The 14,515-nt window shown below is 41.4% G+C and overlaps 2 protein-coding genes and 2 non-coding genes across 4 annotated transcripts in view; 1 reads left to right on the forward strand and 3 right to left on the reverse strand.

Moving 5' to 3' along the window:
* The window catches only part of LOC148669375 (antigen WC1.1-like), a 590,051-nt gene that overhangs the window by 198,944 nt on the left and 376,592 nt on the right, over positions 1-14,515 (reverse strand). The gene's annotated exons all lie outside the window — the stretch shown is intronic.
* Positions 1-14,515, reverse strand: part of LOC148669398 (uncharacterized) — a 469,383-nt gene that overhangs the window by 45,332 nt on the left and 409,536 nt on the right. The window lies entirely within an intron of this gene.
* On the reverse strand, positions 2,174-2,245 carry trnat-cgu (transfer RNA threonine (anticodon CGU)). The gene has a single exon. It is a non-coding gene; the product is annotated as a tRNA-Thr (tRNA).
* On the forward strand, positions 2,505-2,598 carry trnai-uau (transfer RNA isoleucine (anticodon UAU)). The gene is made up of 2 exons: positions 2,505-2,542; positions 2,563-2,598. It is a non-coding gene; the product is annotated as a tRNA-Ile (tRNA).

Below are 14,515 nucleotides of genomic sequence, written 5' to 3' on the forward strand. Positions count from 1 at the left end.
TCTTTAGTATGGGATCAATAACCGCGCCTGAACAAATATCGGAAAGAATCGCCTGTCACTAAGGTATTTAAGTAAAGTAGAGATATAATCAGAAAACCTACATATAGGAAATGTTAGTTACTTTGTATGTGCTTTAGCGTTTTCTTTTATATACCGAAAAAAAGGTTCAAGGCGTTCTAGTCGCTGTACTCCTCGTAGATAATCTCAACGAAATCACAATACAGTACAGGACACGCAGTGAGGAGCTCACGCAACGAATAGTCTTGAACATGCCAAGCGTAAAGGCACACTGCACATCTGCGAAACATCACATCCTAGTTTAGTTACAGTGAGATTATAGACTGGAAGCTAGGAAGTCTCAGATCACTTTTTTATTAAATGTTCAAGCAAACACAAATACCTTTGCAAGAGACATTTCAGAATCCCAGTCAAATCCAGTATGATTGCTGGATCCCTCGAATTCGACAATATCACAGATCTGCAGTCCACGTGCAAGACATACCGCCCAGAGCATTTCTAAGACAGGAAATACATTTTCGTTACGAAAAGAGATATACTGTACGTAGAGTGAAATGGTCTGGTACGAGTCCTAAGTTTGAATAGTTCAAAATAGACGAAAAAGGGTAATTACAGACTCTTTCGAAATGTAAGAACATTAAAGCTGTGCGGACCTTATCTTGATTTACCTAGTTTAATCGTTTTCAGAAAGTGTAATTTTATTATTTTATGTACCCTTGACGATTCTACTGATGTTATAAGTGCTCTTGTTTATATTGAATCTATTTTGTTGTTCAAATAAAAAGTAAAAAAAAAACATTCCGGATGCGTCTGCTGTAGAAATAAAATGACATCAAAGGCGTTGTACGTAGAGTTCTGAAGCCTGCTCCACAGAAGAACTAGCTGAGATGAAACGTTCGATATTCTACTGACAGGGCTATTCCCATCAACTCAGTTTCTTTCTGAAACAACGTTTTCCAAGAAAAACTTACACTTTGCAAAATTTGAAATAAAATACTTGCTTAAAAGTGCAGATTATTTTTTTCCCAAAAACTGTAAAAGGAGAAAACCGACCTGTTGGAGTCTCTGTCGTACCATTGCTCAGTGCGGTCAGGTCGGGACTAAAACGATAGTAAGGTTCTGGTTCAAGCATATCTAGGCATGCCTTTCTCACTGTTCCATCGTGAACATCATCTAGAGAAAAAGTGGCATGTAATGTTTAATACATTATTGGCCTTATTAATAATTTGAGGGAATATAAATGCTTTGCATGTATCGAATTACAGCACGTAACAACTGAGTACCTGAGTCGATATCACCGGGCAATTTCCAATAACGACCAACATCAGACACTTCAAGAAAAATAAGATTCCATATCTTGGAATGTAGGGCGGGAGAATTCATTTATACTCCTGTTGCATCTTGAGCTAAACTTTTTTTAAAAAAAATATGACGCAGATTTGCTCAAGATACTTGTAATCGCCTTAAAGAGAGTTTTCATGAAAACGTACATCGGCTAGCTCTCCACTGTTAATTGACAGAACTTTTGAAGAAACTGTTCTTATATAAGCAACATACAAATTAAACATCTTAATGAACATGAAGGGAAATCTATGGAAGCCCGTTTCCGTCAGGGAGTAAAAAAAACGCGCTATGGTATCTCATTGTATGTCTTTTTTTACTTAAAAGGGTCTTCTTTAGCTCAGCTGGCAAGACCTGGGTTCGAGCCAATGCAGTGAGGCACGAACTAGGGTGGGAGCTGCGAGGGCACAAGCCCTACAACCCGAATCCGTTACAATAACAAAAGGACAGACATTGAAATATGGGCTATTTCGAAGTCGCAAATGTGAGATATAAAGTAGGAATTCTGAGTTACTAAGTCGCAATTCTGAGTTGCTAAATCGGAATTCTGAGATACCATAGCGGGTTTTTTTTTACTCCCTGGCGGAAACGGGCTTCCATAGAAATCCGGGTTGTGAATAACAACTCTCACTACACACGATTGAGTTCTTGAGGCTGCCACCTAAGACAACTCAGCCATCCTGACAAGCAGTGGAGGATGCCCGTTACTTTGTCAAAGGATTATTAACTACTTTTCTTTTCTTATTATTACAGAGATTTCTACATTGCAAGACAATTGACGATTTAGATAAAGGTATATCGTGGCACGCAAACCAGGCACGGACGGGGTTTGAACCCGCGCTCTTAGGTTTACGAAACCGATGCCTTACCACTTGGCCACCGCGCACACAGTCTAGTTTTTTTTTTCCCATCAAGGCTAATACATTTTGAAAAAAAAAATCTGTGCGCAAATTGCAATGGCAGGAGAAGTAAAGAATATAGTTCTTCTGTGGAGCTGGCTTCAAGAATTTTTTCATTTTCTTCCCTTGTAGTTTCCTCGCTCTTTTACTGTCCCTTTCTCCCACGGAGAGACGGAAAACATGCCGAAATCGTTTTCACCCTGTGTTTGTGCAACGTCAGTGTGTGAAGGGAAAGCAATCTACGTGGCTCCAGTGGCGCAATCGGTCAGCGCGCGGTACTTATACAGCAGTGCACAGCGGAGTCATGCCGAGGTTGTGAGTTCGAGCCTCACCTGGAGCAGTGTGGTCTGTCTTTAGCTACCGAAAGCAACCGTCCACTTTAGATACTGTTACTTATAGGTCGTCCTTAACACCTTATCTAACGGGATTGTAGCTTGTTAGGTGTTTGCTGGAGATCCAGTCTAAATTAACATCAAAGGAACAGGTAAAGGTTTATTCCACGTCACACCCGAAGAAGGGTCCACGTTGTGTTTCCTTCTCCTTTCAGCATGGTATAAACCTATACTTTTTCCTTTGCAGCTGACGCAGGTCACTACTTAAATTTCCATCAGCTGTGGACCCCCAGCTGATCTCTACACAGATAGATGAGAGATATCTTCTTAGACGAGAGGTCTGCTGGGACTAAGGGAGCACGATGGGGTACCGAAGACTTGAAAAAGTTGTTTTTGTTGTTTCCCAGATTTGTTTTTAATGTTCTTTTTGTTTTGAAGTTGTTCCTTTAAGTATTTGTTTATTTTATTTTCTGTAGTCGTTAGACTACTACAGTGATTTACCTAGGTTCCCGGAAGGCTTCTTGCATCGTGGTTGTTGTGTTTTTGGGTTACAAGTATTTTTTTTCTATTGATAGGACCCCACGCATTACTGTGGGACTAGTTAACTTAAGTTCTTACATTGTACCTGAAATTACCACATAAACTACTACTCTGTTTTCTTTTTTTTAAATAAAGGCACAAATGATGTTTTTTTTTTCTTGCAGCTGATTGGCAATGACCCTACAACGGGTCATTGCAACGAACGTGGCTGCTGAAATTTGTCTACTAAACCTGTTCTCAATTGCAACAAACCTAAAATAACATATGCTGCCCATTAGATGTTACCGATGTAGGAGACTAACTTAAACCACCTCTTCACAGGGTTTATGTAGTTCAGTAGAGGAACAGTCGATCGCATTTGAACTGTTCTGAATGTAGTGGAAATAATATAGTCACAAAGTAACGAACATACGCACCACTTGCTTGAAATATTTACTGTAGCTAAAATTGTTTTCTAGACACCACAACTATTCACAATGAATTTGATGAATACATGTCTTTATTAATAAAAGTGTAATTTATTAATAATTAAGATTAATGTATATCTTTATTAGTAGCTGTATTACCGGTAATGCATGTACAGTCCTTAATATGGGATAGTGAACTTTCAGGTATCCTGGGGAGGTAAGAAAACTGAAATGAAGGAAATACATATTTAAAGGGGGTGTAAGTCTTAAATGTGTTCTGTTACATCTGGGTGTTAACTGAATAGATTGTATTACTTATTGTGATTTGACACATGTCTGTCTCAGGAGACAGCAGAAAAATTGAGGAATTTGCAGGTACAGAAAATAACTTGAACTGAACAGGCAAATGTAAGGTTATGTTAAAGAAAAATAAACTTTGTCACCTTTTTCAACATGATTATTTAAGACAGTTTATCGGAACCGTATCTCTCCTCGATTCTGTGGCTGTGGTCCAACAGTAACGGTGGTGAAACAAGCAGAATGTGCGGAAAGAATTGGAGACGTAACGGGAGACTCATCCAGTCGATAGAAGGGTTGTGTACGCTGAGAAGTGTAGTTTAAAAGCTTAACGAGCCAGGGAGGAGTCAAACCTGCAATCTTCTGAGCCAAAGTCAAACACATTATCCATTGCACCACTGGCTCTGATACCCTAAAGCCACCACTGTGAGCTTTGTGCTGCTATTAGTAATACCGTAGCACTCCGGTGTTCACAACAGCCCCCCACCACCAGGAACTCAAACCCAGGCCTCCTGCATCACTCAACAGGGACCTAGCCTGTTGAGCTAAAGAGCAATCTCCCTTCAGTCCTGCGGCTGTGGCCCTGCTATTACAGGGAAGGGCAGTGACATCACCGCTCTGGTAAGCCGGCTCTTACACACTCAATGGTGGCCGTATGCGTTACACTCTCCCCCGCTTAACTCACCAACCTCAGCAAAGGGCTATCCCATCCCACTGCTGACACCAATGTAACGCTCCAGGGTTCACATGGGCATCCTCGCCACTGCCACATCAGGTCAGTCCCCCACCGTCAGGGACTCAAACCCAGACCTCTGGCATCACTCAACAGGGACCCAGCCTGTTGAACTAAAGGGAGTCCGTCCCTAAGCTCAAGCGGCTGGGTCCCTGTTGAGCTATGGTGGCGGTCGCAGGTTTGAGTCCCCGACGGTGGGGGGCTGACTTAAGTGGCAATGGCAAGGGTGCCCACCTGAACCCCCAACCATTACAATACTATACATCGCTCCAGTCCAAATTTTCTCAATTAGATTCATGTGTTTTCTACTTGTATTTAGCTACTAGGTCTTTCGTTTGGTCTGTTTTAAAAATAGCATCTCAAACGATTTTATGTGTCATGCTGAAATTCACACACGGGGGATGTCACATGAAAGACAATCACAGATAAGATGTTGCATTTAAAAAGAAATCCAGAGTGGCAGTAGAAAACAAAGCCTTATACACGAGATGCAAGTGCTCTACCACTGAACTAAACTGATAGGCACTTTTGCCTGCAGCTCTTTAATTGAGTTAGGGAGAGTGAAGGGTCTACACAGTGTACAATTTAAAGGTCGAAGCAAGACAATCTGATGCGAGGAGAATTCACAAAACGAGCCTCTGCTTTATCGTTTACTGAGCATTCAATGAACATCTAAGTGAAAGACATATTCACTATTTTCACTTTTTGTTTAAAGAACACTTTTATCATGTTCTGCACTCCCGGTGTTTAACGGTGTTCTTTTCTACACTCCTGATTTGAGGATCCCCAGGTAAACAAAATTCCGATATATTGAATAGTATTTATGTTTACATTTATATTCACTCGTGCCAAAAGCTTGTGTTCTCTGCATATATCAGGATGTGGAAAGAGGCCCAATCACATCTGGAGTAGATAGTATTTAGGTCAAAGCTAATTCAAAGTGCATCTCTGGGTGTGTTTGAATTACCTACGTGTTTGACTGAAGGACAAGCTCACGGTGCCATAAAAATTGACATTCGTCATCTTTTCTTCTACATTCACAGGTTTTACGCTAAAGACAAAAATGTTTTTTTTGTCGTTTTCATGCCAGCTGGCACTAATTATTCTGCACTGACAGGGAAGATTAGTATTTTATCTATCACAATATGTGTGGAATTTGTTTTTAAAAAAGTTGTTCCAGAAATGAACACTTCCATTAAAGTTAAGGCAGACACCTGTTGCTGTCCACAACGACCAACTCTGCATGGCAAGAGAGGAGAAAAGCACTGTGGTGATTTGAACCCAGAAACTTATTTACTAGACATGCACGTTAACCAGCTAAGCCACAGCACCAACAGAGCACTATCCTTTTACAGCCTCTTAGACACACCGCTCTGAGATACCTGCGTTCTGTGTGCGCTGCGCCTGCTCGCTGAGCAAGTGATGAGAAATGGCTTTTATCTGGTAATTTCAAGTCCAAGGAGCTCAATATGCTTTTTATGTTTGACATCTTCAAGGAAAATGGTGAAATCGCAGGTGGAAGAGGAAAATGATCCTTGAGTAGAGGAAAGACGACCATCTTGAGTACTAACTCATGTCAGGAGGCTAACTTCTGGGATGAGGTGGTGGGGTGGTAAGGCGATGGACTACTAATCCATTGTGCTCTGCACATGTGGGTGTGAATCCCATCCTTGTGAAGTTCAGCAGTTGACAGATGTGCCTTTTTAAACTGGGTGTGCTTTCGTTTCGTCTTTCGCTCCTGTACTACAGCAGTAATATTTCTAGATGTGCATGAACATGGTATAGTAGGCTGACGGCAGGAACACGGGGTCCACAAGCAGTGACAGTATCAGAGGTGTCTGCAGTGTGTTGGTTTGTGAGCACTAATAAAATAACTTGCCGTGGAAGCACGTGTGCCTGCATTAATACAGCTCCATTGAGCAGAAAAAGCAACACAAACACCGACTTGTCAACAGGAAGTTTCCGTAGCTGAAAACACAGCCATTGTGCTCCAGGTGAAGCTTGTGTCGCAGGATGTGGGTCATTGAGGCAGTCACGGTCTGGGATTGATTGGGTTATGTTGATTTGTGTTACAGGGTGTGGGTTATTGAGGCAGAAACAGGCTGTGATTGATTAGGTTATGTTGAATTCCAGGATGGTGTCAATGTTGCCTCTCACTCAAGGGGGTGACTGCAGTTGTCCCAATTAATACAGGAACAGTCAGTAAAAACAGTCAAACCCAAGTCGTTCAGGGAGCAATTAGGTATCGAGACTTGGAGGTGTGAGGAGTCGCTGAGCCAGTTTTAGCCAGACCAAGGGGTGAACTGATAAGGTTCCATGACACCTAGCTCAGCACTCCCACATTCCTCAAACAACACAAGCTTCCTCCTGGAAAAATACTGGGCAGACCTGATTCTGACAGGGACAGTGGAAACCCCCCTGAAAGGGATTGGCTAAGGAGAGGGATAAAAAAGACCTGAGACAGAACAGAGGGGGCTCCCGATTCCCACTGGATCCTGGAGACGACACAGGCAGCACAAGGAAGCTGCAGGGTGCAAGACCCCGCTGCAGAGTGCAAGACCCCGGAGGAACTCTGCAGAGACTTCTAATACCTGGAGGCAAGGATCTACTGGTTCAGTAACTGACGACAATGAGAGACATTGGCATTGGAACAGAGGTACTGTACAGAGACTTTTAACACCTGAAGGTGAGGAACAAGGAAACTGGCACAGTTAGCCGATTCAAACTGAGAGGAATGTAATATAGTCGCAGAGGATTTCTATTGTTACCTGAACAGAGACTGGGGAAATAGGACTGGGCGATACCCCTCTCCTCAAAGTGGGCCATCAGAGACTACAGGTACTAAGTAGAGACGATCGAGTAACCTCTCTCATGTATTTTACAGAAAAGACTGCTGCCCCTCTGTATTCATTTTGACCCTGGGAAGGACCTTTTGCTGCTGTGAATTCTGTTTTCGTTGTGTTTTTGGGTGACAGTGAATGTGAATGTAGTTGGAAAATAAAAAGGGCACTTATACAATACAAATGCTTGTCGCTGGTCTGTGTGTGCATTGGTGATTCTGGGAGACAAACAGAGCCTGTGGTAATGTAGAGGGGCCCTAGCACCCCGTTTGTATTGCTAGGTGGTGTAGATGTACACGAAGCAGGAACATCCCTCGCCCTTGGGTTCACCTTACTGTGACACCTTCTTCATCTATGTTTTTTGAGTGCACTGCAAATGATCTTAGTATCGAAATGCCGTCCCACATAACCGATCCAAACAAGCTGCTTTACAGAGGAGCACTGCCGGAGCTTATCGTTGGCAAACTGAAGACCAGGCCGACCTCTTCTGTGACTCTTGAACACTAAATCTCAAGGTTGTGAATTCAAGCTCCACGCTGGCGGGAAATTCCATAGGTAATGATCACATTTTCTTGCATGCTAATCAAAAGAAATATTAAGAAACTTTTCCCGATACCAGTTTTTTAGAAAAGTAAAGGCACACGGCACATGTGTGCCACATCACGTCCGAGTTTAGTGACAACTACCTCAGAGATTGTAAAATGGGTAGTTTCAGATTAGATCACTTTTTTTTATCAAAGGTTCAAGCAAACCTGAATACTTTTGCAAGTGACATTTCAGAATCCTAGTCAAATCCAGTACGATTGCTGGATCCTTCGAATTCGACTGAACTATAGCACAGATCTGCAGTCCACCATTAGAATACTGTGGGTGTGTTGTATAAGCCATACCGCCCAAAATAGTTCTAAAACGGGAGATGCATCCTCATTTAGGAATGTGGTATAAAGTGAAATGGTCTGGGAAGAGTCCTACGTTTGAACAGTTCAAAATAGACGTAAAGGGGTATTTACGGACTCTTTCGAAATGTAAGAACAAGCTGTGCGGACCTTATCTTTATTAACGTCGTGTAAACGTTTTTCATAGAGTGTAATTGTATTATAGCATGTGCCCCTGAAGATTTTCTTGATACGTTATATGTGCTCTTGTTTGTATTGTATGTAGTTTTGTTGTTCAAATAAAACGTAAAAGACACAACTTTCCGGATGCGGCTGCTGTAAAAATAAAATGACATCAAGGGTGCTGTACGCAGAGGTCTGAAGCCTGTTTCATTTAAGAACTATATCCAGAGGTGTTAAAGAAGTCTAGATCTCACTACGAGAATGGCAGCATCTCAAAAAAAGCAGGTGCAGTTCGTTACACAGTCGTAATGCCACTAAGTCGGACCAGAAGAGCGAAAGCCACCTGGCTTTCTCTGAGCAAGTAATGTGACAAAGAGACACAGTACAGTGGTAACCGACCCTCTTCCAACTGACTTCAAAGGGGAGGGAGCTGCTTTTTGGCAGTCCCTCGAGAAACTAAGCAAAGTGTTTAAAGATACTTTGTCAGCTTGACATCAAGGCAGAAAACAAAAACTTTCTTGCGTCCACTCAAACCAAATGCGGTTTGCCACCTTTTGCGTTATGCAGGGAATGACGTCTGCCGAGATCACTTTTGAGTCAATGCAAATCGTAGTGTGCCCTCCATTTTAATGTTGGTTGTGCTGGCGTGCTGCTTCTGTCTGTGAAACTTTATGCAATCAAGGCATTTAATGTTTTTTTTAATAATTGGAAAAAAATGTACTATTTTTTTTCTTAAATATTGATGGTTTAAAAACTTATTTAATGTGAAACGGTCATTGTGATTGTAAAACGGTCAAAATGTTAGTGAAGAAATCAGTAATGTGAGGAAAGGTGAATTGTGGGAGCCTCTTGACTCCCCGTGTCGTGCTGTGTTTCTCTCTCATTCTACTTGGAGTGGTGCCGTCGCTTCTGGATAAAGTCTGTCTTGGGTCATTCCGGACAAGTCAGGTATGACTGTGCTTCACCACAAGAAGAGACACCTCACTTGCGAGGATCCCAACAGTATATTTCCCCTTTCAGAGCCCATGGGAGTGAATTTCATACACAATTAAAAAAGCCTAATTTTATTTAGAGGCTTCAGACACTTTTTTAATTAAAAAAGTGGCCTGAAACGCCTTAGCTTTCAGGTTTGCTAGAACCTGTAATAATAAAGTGGTCTCAAACTTTCATTGTCTGATGTAGCTGTCTCTAAAGTTGGACATGATGTTTTGGAGATGCTGAGATATTGAGAAGAACTCAACTACATGGTGAGAAGTCTGGGTTCAGCACCAGCAGATGGTGAAAAACTCTTAGCTGACCCCAACCTAATTTGAACGCGCAACTTTCTGAGCTAGAATCAACTGCACTACCACTGTGCCACACCCTATAGTCTTCTTTAGCTCCCCAAAGGAGAAAAATCAGTGTCCCAAAAAAAGTGATTCCCGAAATGTCTTTAACAGAAAGGAAAATTTAGACAGGCTTCCATTTCTGCATTAAGAACTGTTTGTGCTGTCCTGTAATTGAGGAAATATACTTTGTTTAACTTTTTTTTCCATAAAGTCTGATTGTATTATTTATGTGCCCCTCACGAGTCTATTAATACGTTATATGTGCTCTTGTTTATATTGAATCTATTTTGTTGTTCAAATAAAAAGTAAAACAAAAACAAATTCCGGATGGGTGCTGCTATAGAAATAAAACAACATCAAGGGTGCTGTACGCAGAGGTCTGTAGCCTGCTCCACAGAAGAACTTTATCCAGAGGTGTTTAAGAATTCGAGATCTCACCATGAGAGGGGAAGCATCTCAGAAAAAGCAGGTGCAGTCGGTTCCATAGTCATAACGCCACTGTTGGACAAGAGCAAAAGCCACCCGGCTTCCTCCGGGCAAGTAATGAGACAAAGAGACAGGACACAGTGGTTAGTGTGGCTGAGTGGTCTAAGGTGCTGGATTAAGGCTCCAGTCTTGTTGGAGGTGTGTGTTTGAATCCCACTGCTGCTAAGAGTTTTTGTGTTACAACCACCAAGTGGAGCAATGTGTTAAAAGCTACTTTATCAGCTTAACATCAAAGCAGGGAGAAAAAAGTGTTTCTTCTTCTCAACACAAATTCTTTTTTCCACCTTCAGCAGGGAAGTTTGTCTACCAAGATCACTTTTGAGTCAGTGCAAATCACAATGCGCCCTCAATTTTAATGTCGGTTGTGCTCCTTTTATCTGTGAAACGTTAATGTTCTGCATTTTCGAGTCGAGTCATCCTCAGGGGTAGAGCTGATTAAGTCTTTCCGCATAGGGCTCCATCAGAAATAACTTGTCTAAGTTCCAAAGAGATTGTGGGTTTCACTTCAAGCAATCATAAAGCATACCTCACATGTCAGATCTAAATGGGGAATTTGTTGGTTACAAAGCTGAACGTTTTTCCATGTTCTGCTAGAGTATCCACTGGCTTGCCTTTATCAGCTGTCTTGGAAAGATAAGTTGTGCTTCGTCTCAGGAAAAATCATTAGTACTGTCATTTTATTCTGTGCATATGGCCGATATTTAAAGTATATAAAAATCACGAGTTCATAGATTTATCCAAATATCAACGGCACCTTGTAAACCTATGATAAGAATTCCTTCAATCCAATAGTTTCACTCCAGGGAAAAGGCAGGGAAACATAGAGAATTCTTATTTAAAGACAACATCCGTATTGGATTGCATGTCAGCAGGCATCACTCAGAATTCCTAATATGATTTTGAATTCAGTTTTGCAGTTCTTCAGTGTTTTACTACTTTCAGAGAGTCCTTTATTGACCTTGCTGAAGCAGAGAAGCGACATAATCACAGATGTGACCAGTTTTTCTGCTGTTTCTGGTTAATAATGATTATTATTTTGTATTTTGATTAGTATTTTTCGTAGCGTTCTTCCTCAGCTTTTAAGTTATTTGGTGAGCAAGAACCACTGAGAACGAGTCTGAATCAATCAAGAACATATACGGTACTGCTGTCCTGTGTACAACTGCTTCGTCCTAATTGAGCTTTTCAGTGTTGAAGAAGACGTTTCCAATTTCGATTGCTTCTTTCAGAGGATGTGCTACAAGATCACAGATTCATTTGAAAAGATTTGGAGATGTATTGGCTGGGATTCAAAACTGGCTCAATTGCATGAAGGCACCTATACTCAGCAACGAGAGGAAAGGAGAAGGGGCCAGAGGTAGTGTGGCTGAATTGTCTAATATGCTGGATTTTAGGCTCCACTCTCTCAGGGGCGTGGGTTTAAATCCCACTACTGCCCAATGTTTTAAGACCTTACTTCCTGTGATTTGTAATATGGTCAGTAAAAGCACTTTATGTAAGTATTTCTTATGTCAGCGTTACAAGTCACTTACTGCTCCACAGGTCCGGGGTTCAATCCCTGGCATCTTCAGGTGTTTTATATTACTGTACTCACATTGCAATCTTCTGTGATATGAACAACTTGAACTTTTTCTGTATGTGAAGAAAAATGCAAAAGAGCATGTAAAGTATTGATCATATAAAATATCCATGGTACAACTCGAGAAAAAACTGAAGCACAAAACAACGACTTTTGATGATTACAAGAGATTCAAGAAACACAACCGTCCACAGATGGGTTCGGATCCTGAACGCATAAGTCAAAAGAAAAAAAGCGAAGTAAACTCTCTTCATTGTCTTATAGTTTATGTAATAAAACATTTTTTTTCTTTCTTTATAATTTCTTACTGTTGATAGACGATTTATTGAATTTTAACAGAATCACAACTACAAACATTTGGGGTTAAACTGTTATTCACATACTCTAACAAAGAGAAACGTTAGTCTTTTCCAGTGTGTGAGCCAATTTCTAAAAAAATTAAAAATAAGTTATAGAAATTGAATTGTTCTACTTTTTAGGCTTGCATAGTCTTATTCATATTTCAGTTAAGCCTTTTCTTCTGTAGTAATTTCATTTGATATTAAAATTAGTCCTGATTTACAAGAATTTTGTAATAAGTTTCAATTTAGAAAAATCGTGCCCAGAAGCTACCAAAACTGGTAATGTTCACATAATGTGTAATGCCAAAGCAGCAGTTGGGGTGGGAAATAAAAGGCATTTCTTGGTATGAATCCTAAAACTTCATAGATGGCGTTCTAGGACTTCTCGCTTCAGATAAAGCTGTTAATACATCATGAATTTCTACTCAATCAATATCTGCAGTGTTATCACTACCAAACGCTAAATATAGATCCTGGCAATAATTCATGAGTTGTTCATTAGAAAATTGTTTATGTTTTTTTTTAAAACAGGACGAAGGAGTAGCAGCAGGAGTAGCAGCTAAATGTATTGGCGCTACATAAACCTACAGTAGTTTCCAGTTTTGCAGAGAAGTGACATAATCACAAATGCGACCAGTTGTGCAGCTGTTTTTGGATAATAATGATGAATGTGAAATAAAAAACAGCTCCTTGCATTAAGAGCAAGAGCAACCAATGCGCTCGCTTGTTGAGTTGGGTATTTTCCGAGCTACTCTTCCTTAGCTGTGTACAGGTTTGATGGGTTTACTGAGACAATTATTCATGTAGCAGTAATCACGAGGTGGTTCGCTGTGGTTTTTAGAAAATCAATCGTCAGAACAACTAACAACGCACACACACATGTTCAATACACGAGATACAGTTATTAATATAAATTGTGCACCAAACATATACCAGTCTGCCTGGATACAAGCGGCAGACCTTACTGTGAGGATTATCAATATACAAGGTATATAATCTCGAAGAGATGCAAACACAAAGAGATACACAACAGAGAATATATGTCAATATATATCGTTCGGTTACAAAATCGCTAATCAGCGTTATTACCCACTGTTACTCTAAACTCGGAAGTAAATGCAATACTCGTGAATTAAATTGATAACAACTTGTGTTGAGGTACAATTGAATTCTCGAGACGCAATGTAGGACATGGGGTTTACTTATCCACTGTGTATGGATTTGGAATTTCCCGGCACGAACACCAAACCAGCTGACAGGCTCTGTTGCAGCCTTGGTTCCAGTGGTTGTCCAATGGGCGTTGTCCCGGCGTCCTCTGGCTACCGGCCAACCAGTAGAGGTGCAGCTCTGAGTTGGACGGGCGGAGGAATCTAACTGCGACGCGCAGGGCAGTCATTGCTCCGAGGGGATCTACCAGCAGTCCAGCTGGCTAGTAGAAAGTATCTATGCACAGAGTGTGACCGCGAGTCCGCACAAGTCACTCTTTTGCCCGGGAAGAAGCTGGTTCGTTCCCGGACCAGCGCTGCTACTGAATAAGCTATTCAGGTTGTCGACGAGGGTCCAACTGTAGGCTGCCGTTGATCAAGCGGAGCATTCACGTTGGTAGAATTCTGAGTACGTATGGGATCCTCGGCCTCGCGCTTAGAACAAAGTCCAAGTCCCAGTGCAGACAACAGCAGTTATCATGTGATTGTCTCTGAGGATGCGCGAAAATGGCCAAGGAGAGCCCCGATCTGAGCTTGCGCTCCCTTTTTAACCAAGACACAGATGTGTGCTGATTGGTTGAGATTTTGGCGGGCATTGGAGACCCACGTGGTGTTACCACGCCCTGCAAATCCCTGATTGGTTGATCAAGGTGAGATACGAGTCACTTACTCCTGACACTTAGGAATGCAGTCCAGATGTCCATTTGGCACTCCCTAGACAGATAGGCGCCAATGGATGACCATTGATCATGATAGCCAGGCTTATCTAAATGCATCCCTGTTTGGGAGCTGTCCCTTATCAAAAGAAAATATCTTAAATCAGCCTGCATGAATACTTTCTCTGTGGCTGCACCACAGAGATGGAGAGTGAGATGGGGCCTCATTTAGGAAAGCACAGCAACGCTTAATTCTGTCTTATTACCAAGTATTGCTGCTACAACTGCTTAAATTCAAACTAAACAGGACTATGGGAATGAGATTTGATTTCGAACTGGGATTTAAATAAATAGGACCACTGCACTACATTGTGCTTTATGTAAGACAAAAGGTGGGCTTCCTGTGTTTTCGATAACTCAGTTGTAAGAGCGGAGGAATATAGTGGAAACAGCTG

This window comes from Lepisosteus platostomus, chromosome 5 (assembly GCF_059453375.1).
Source record: "Lepisosteus platostomus isolate fLepPlt1 chromosome 5, fLepPlt1.hap1, whole genome shotgun sequence".
Classification (NCBI taxonomy): domain Eukaryota; kingdom Metazoa; phylum Chordata; class Actinopteri; order Semionotiformes; family Lepisosteidae; genus Lepisosteus; species Lepisosteus platostomus.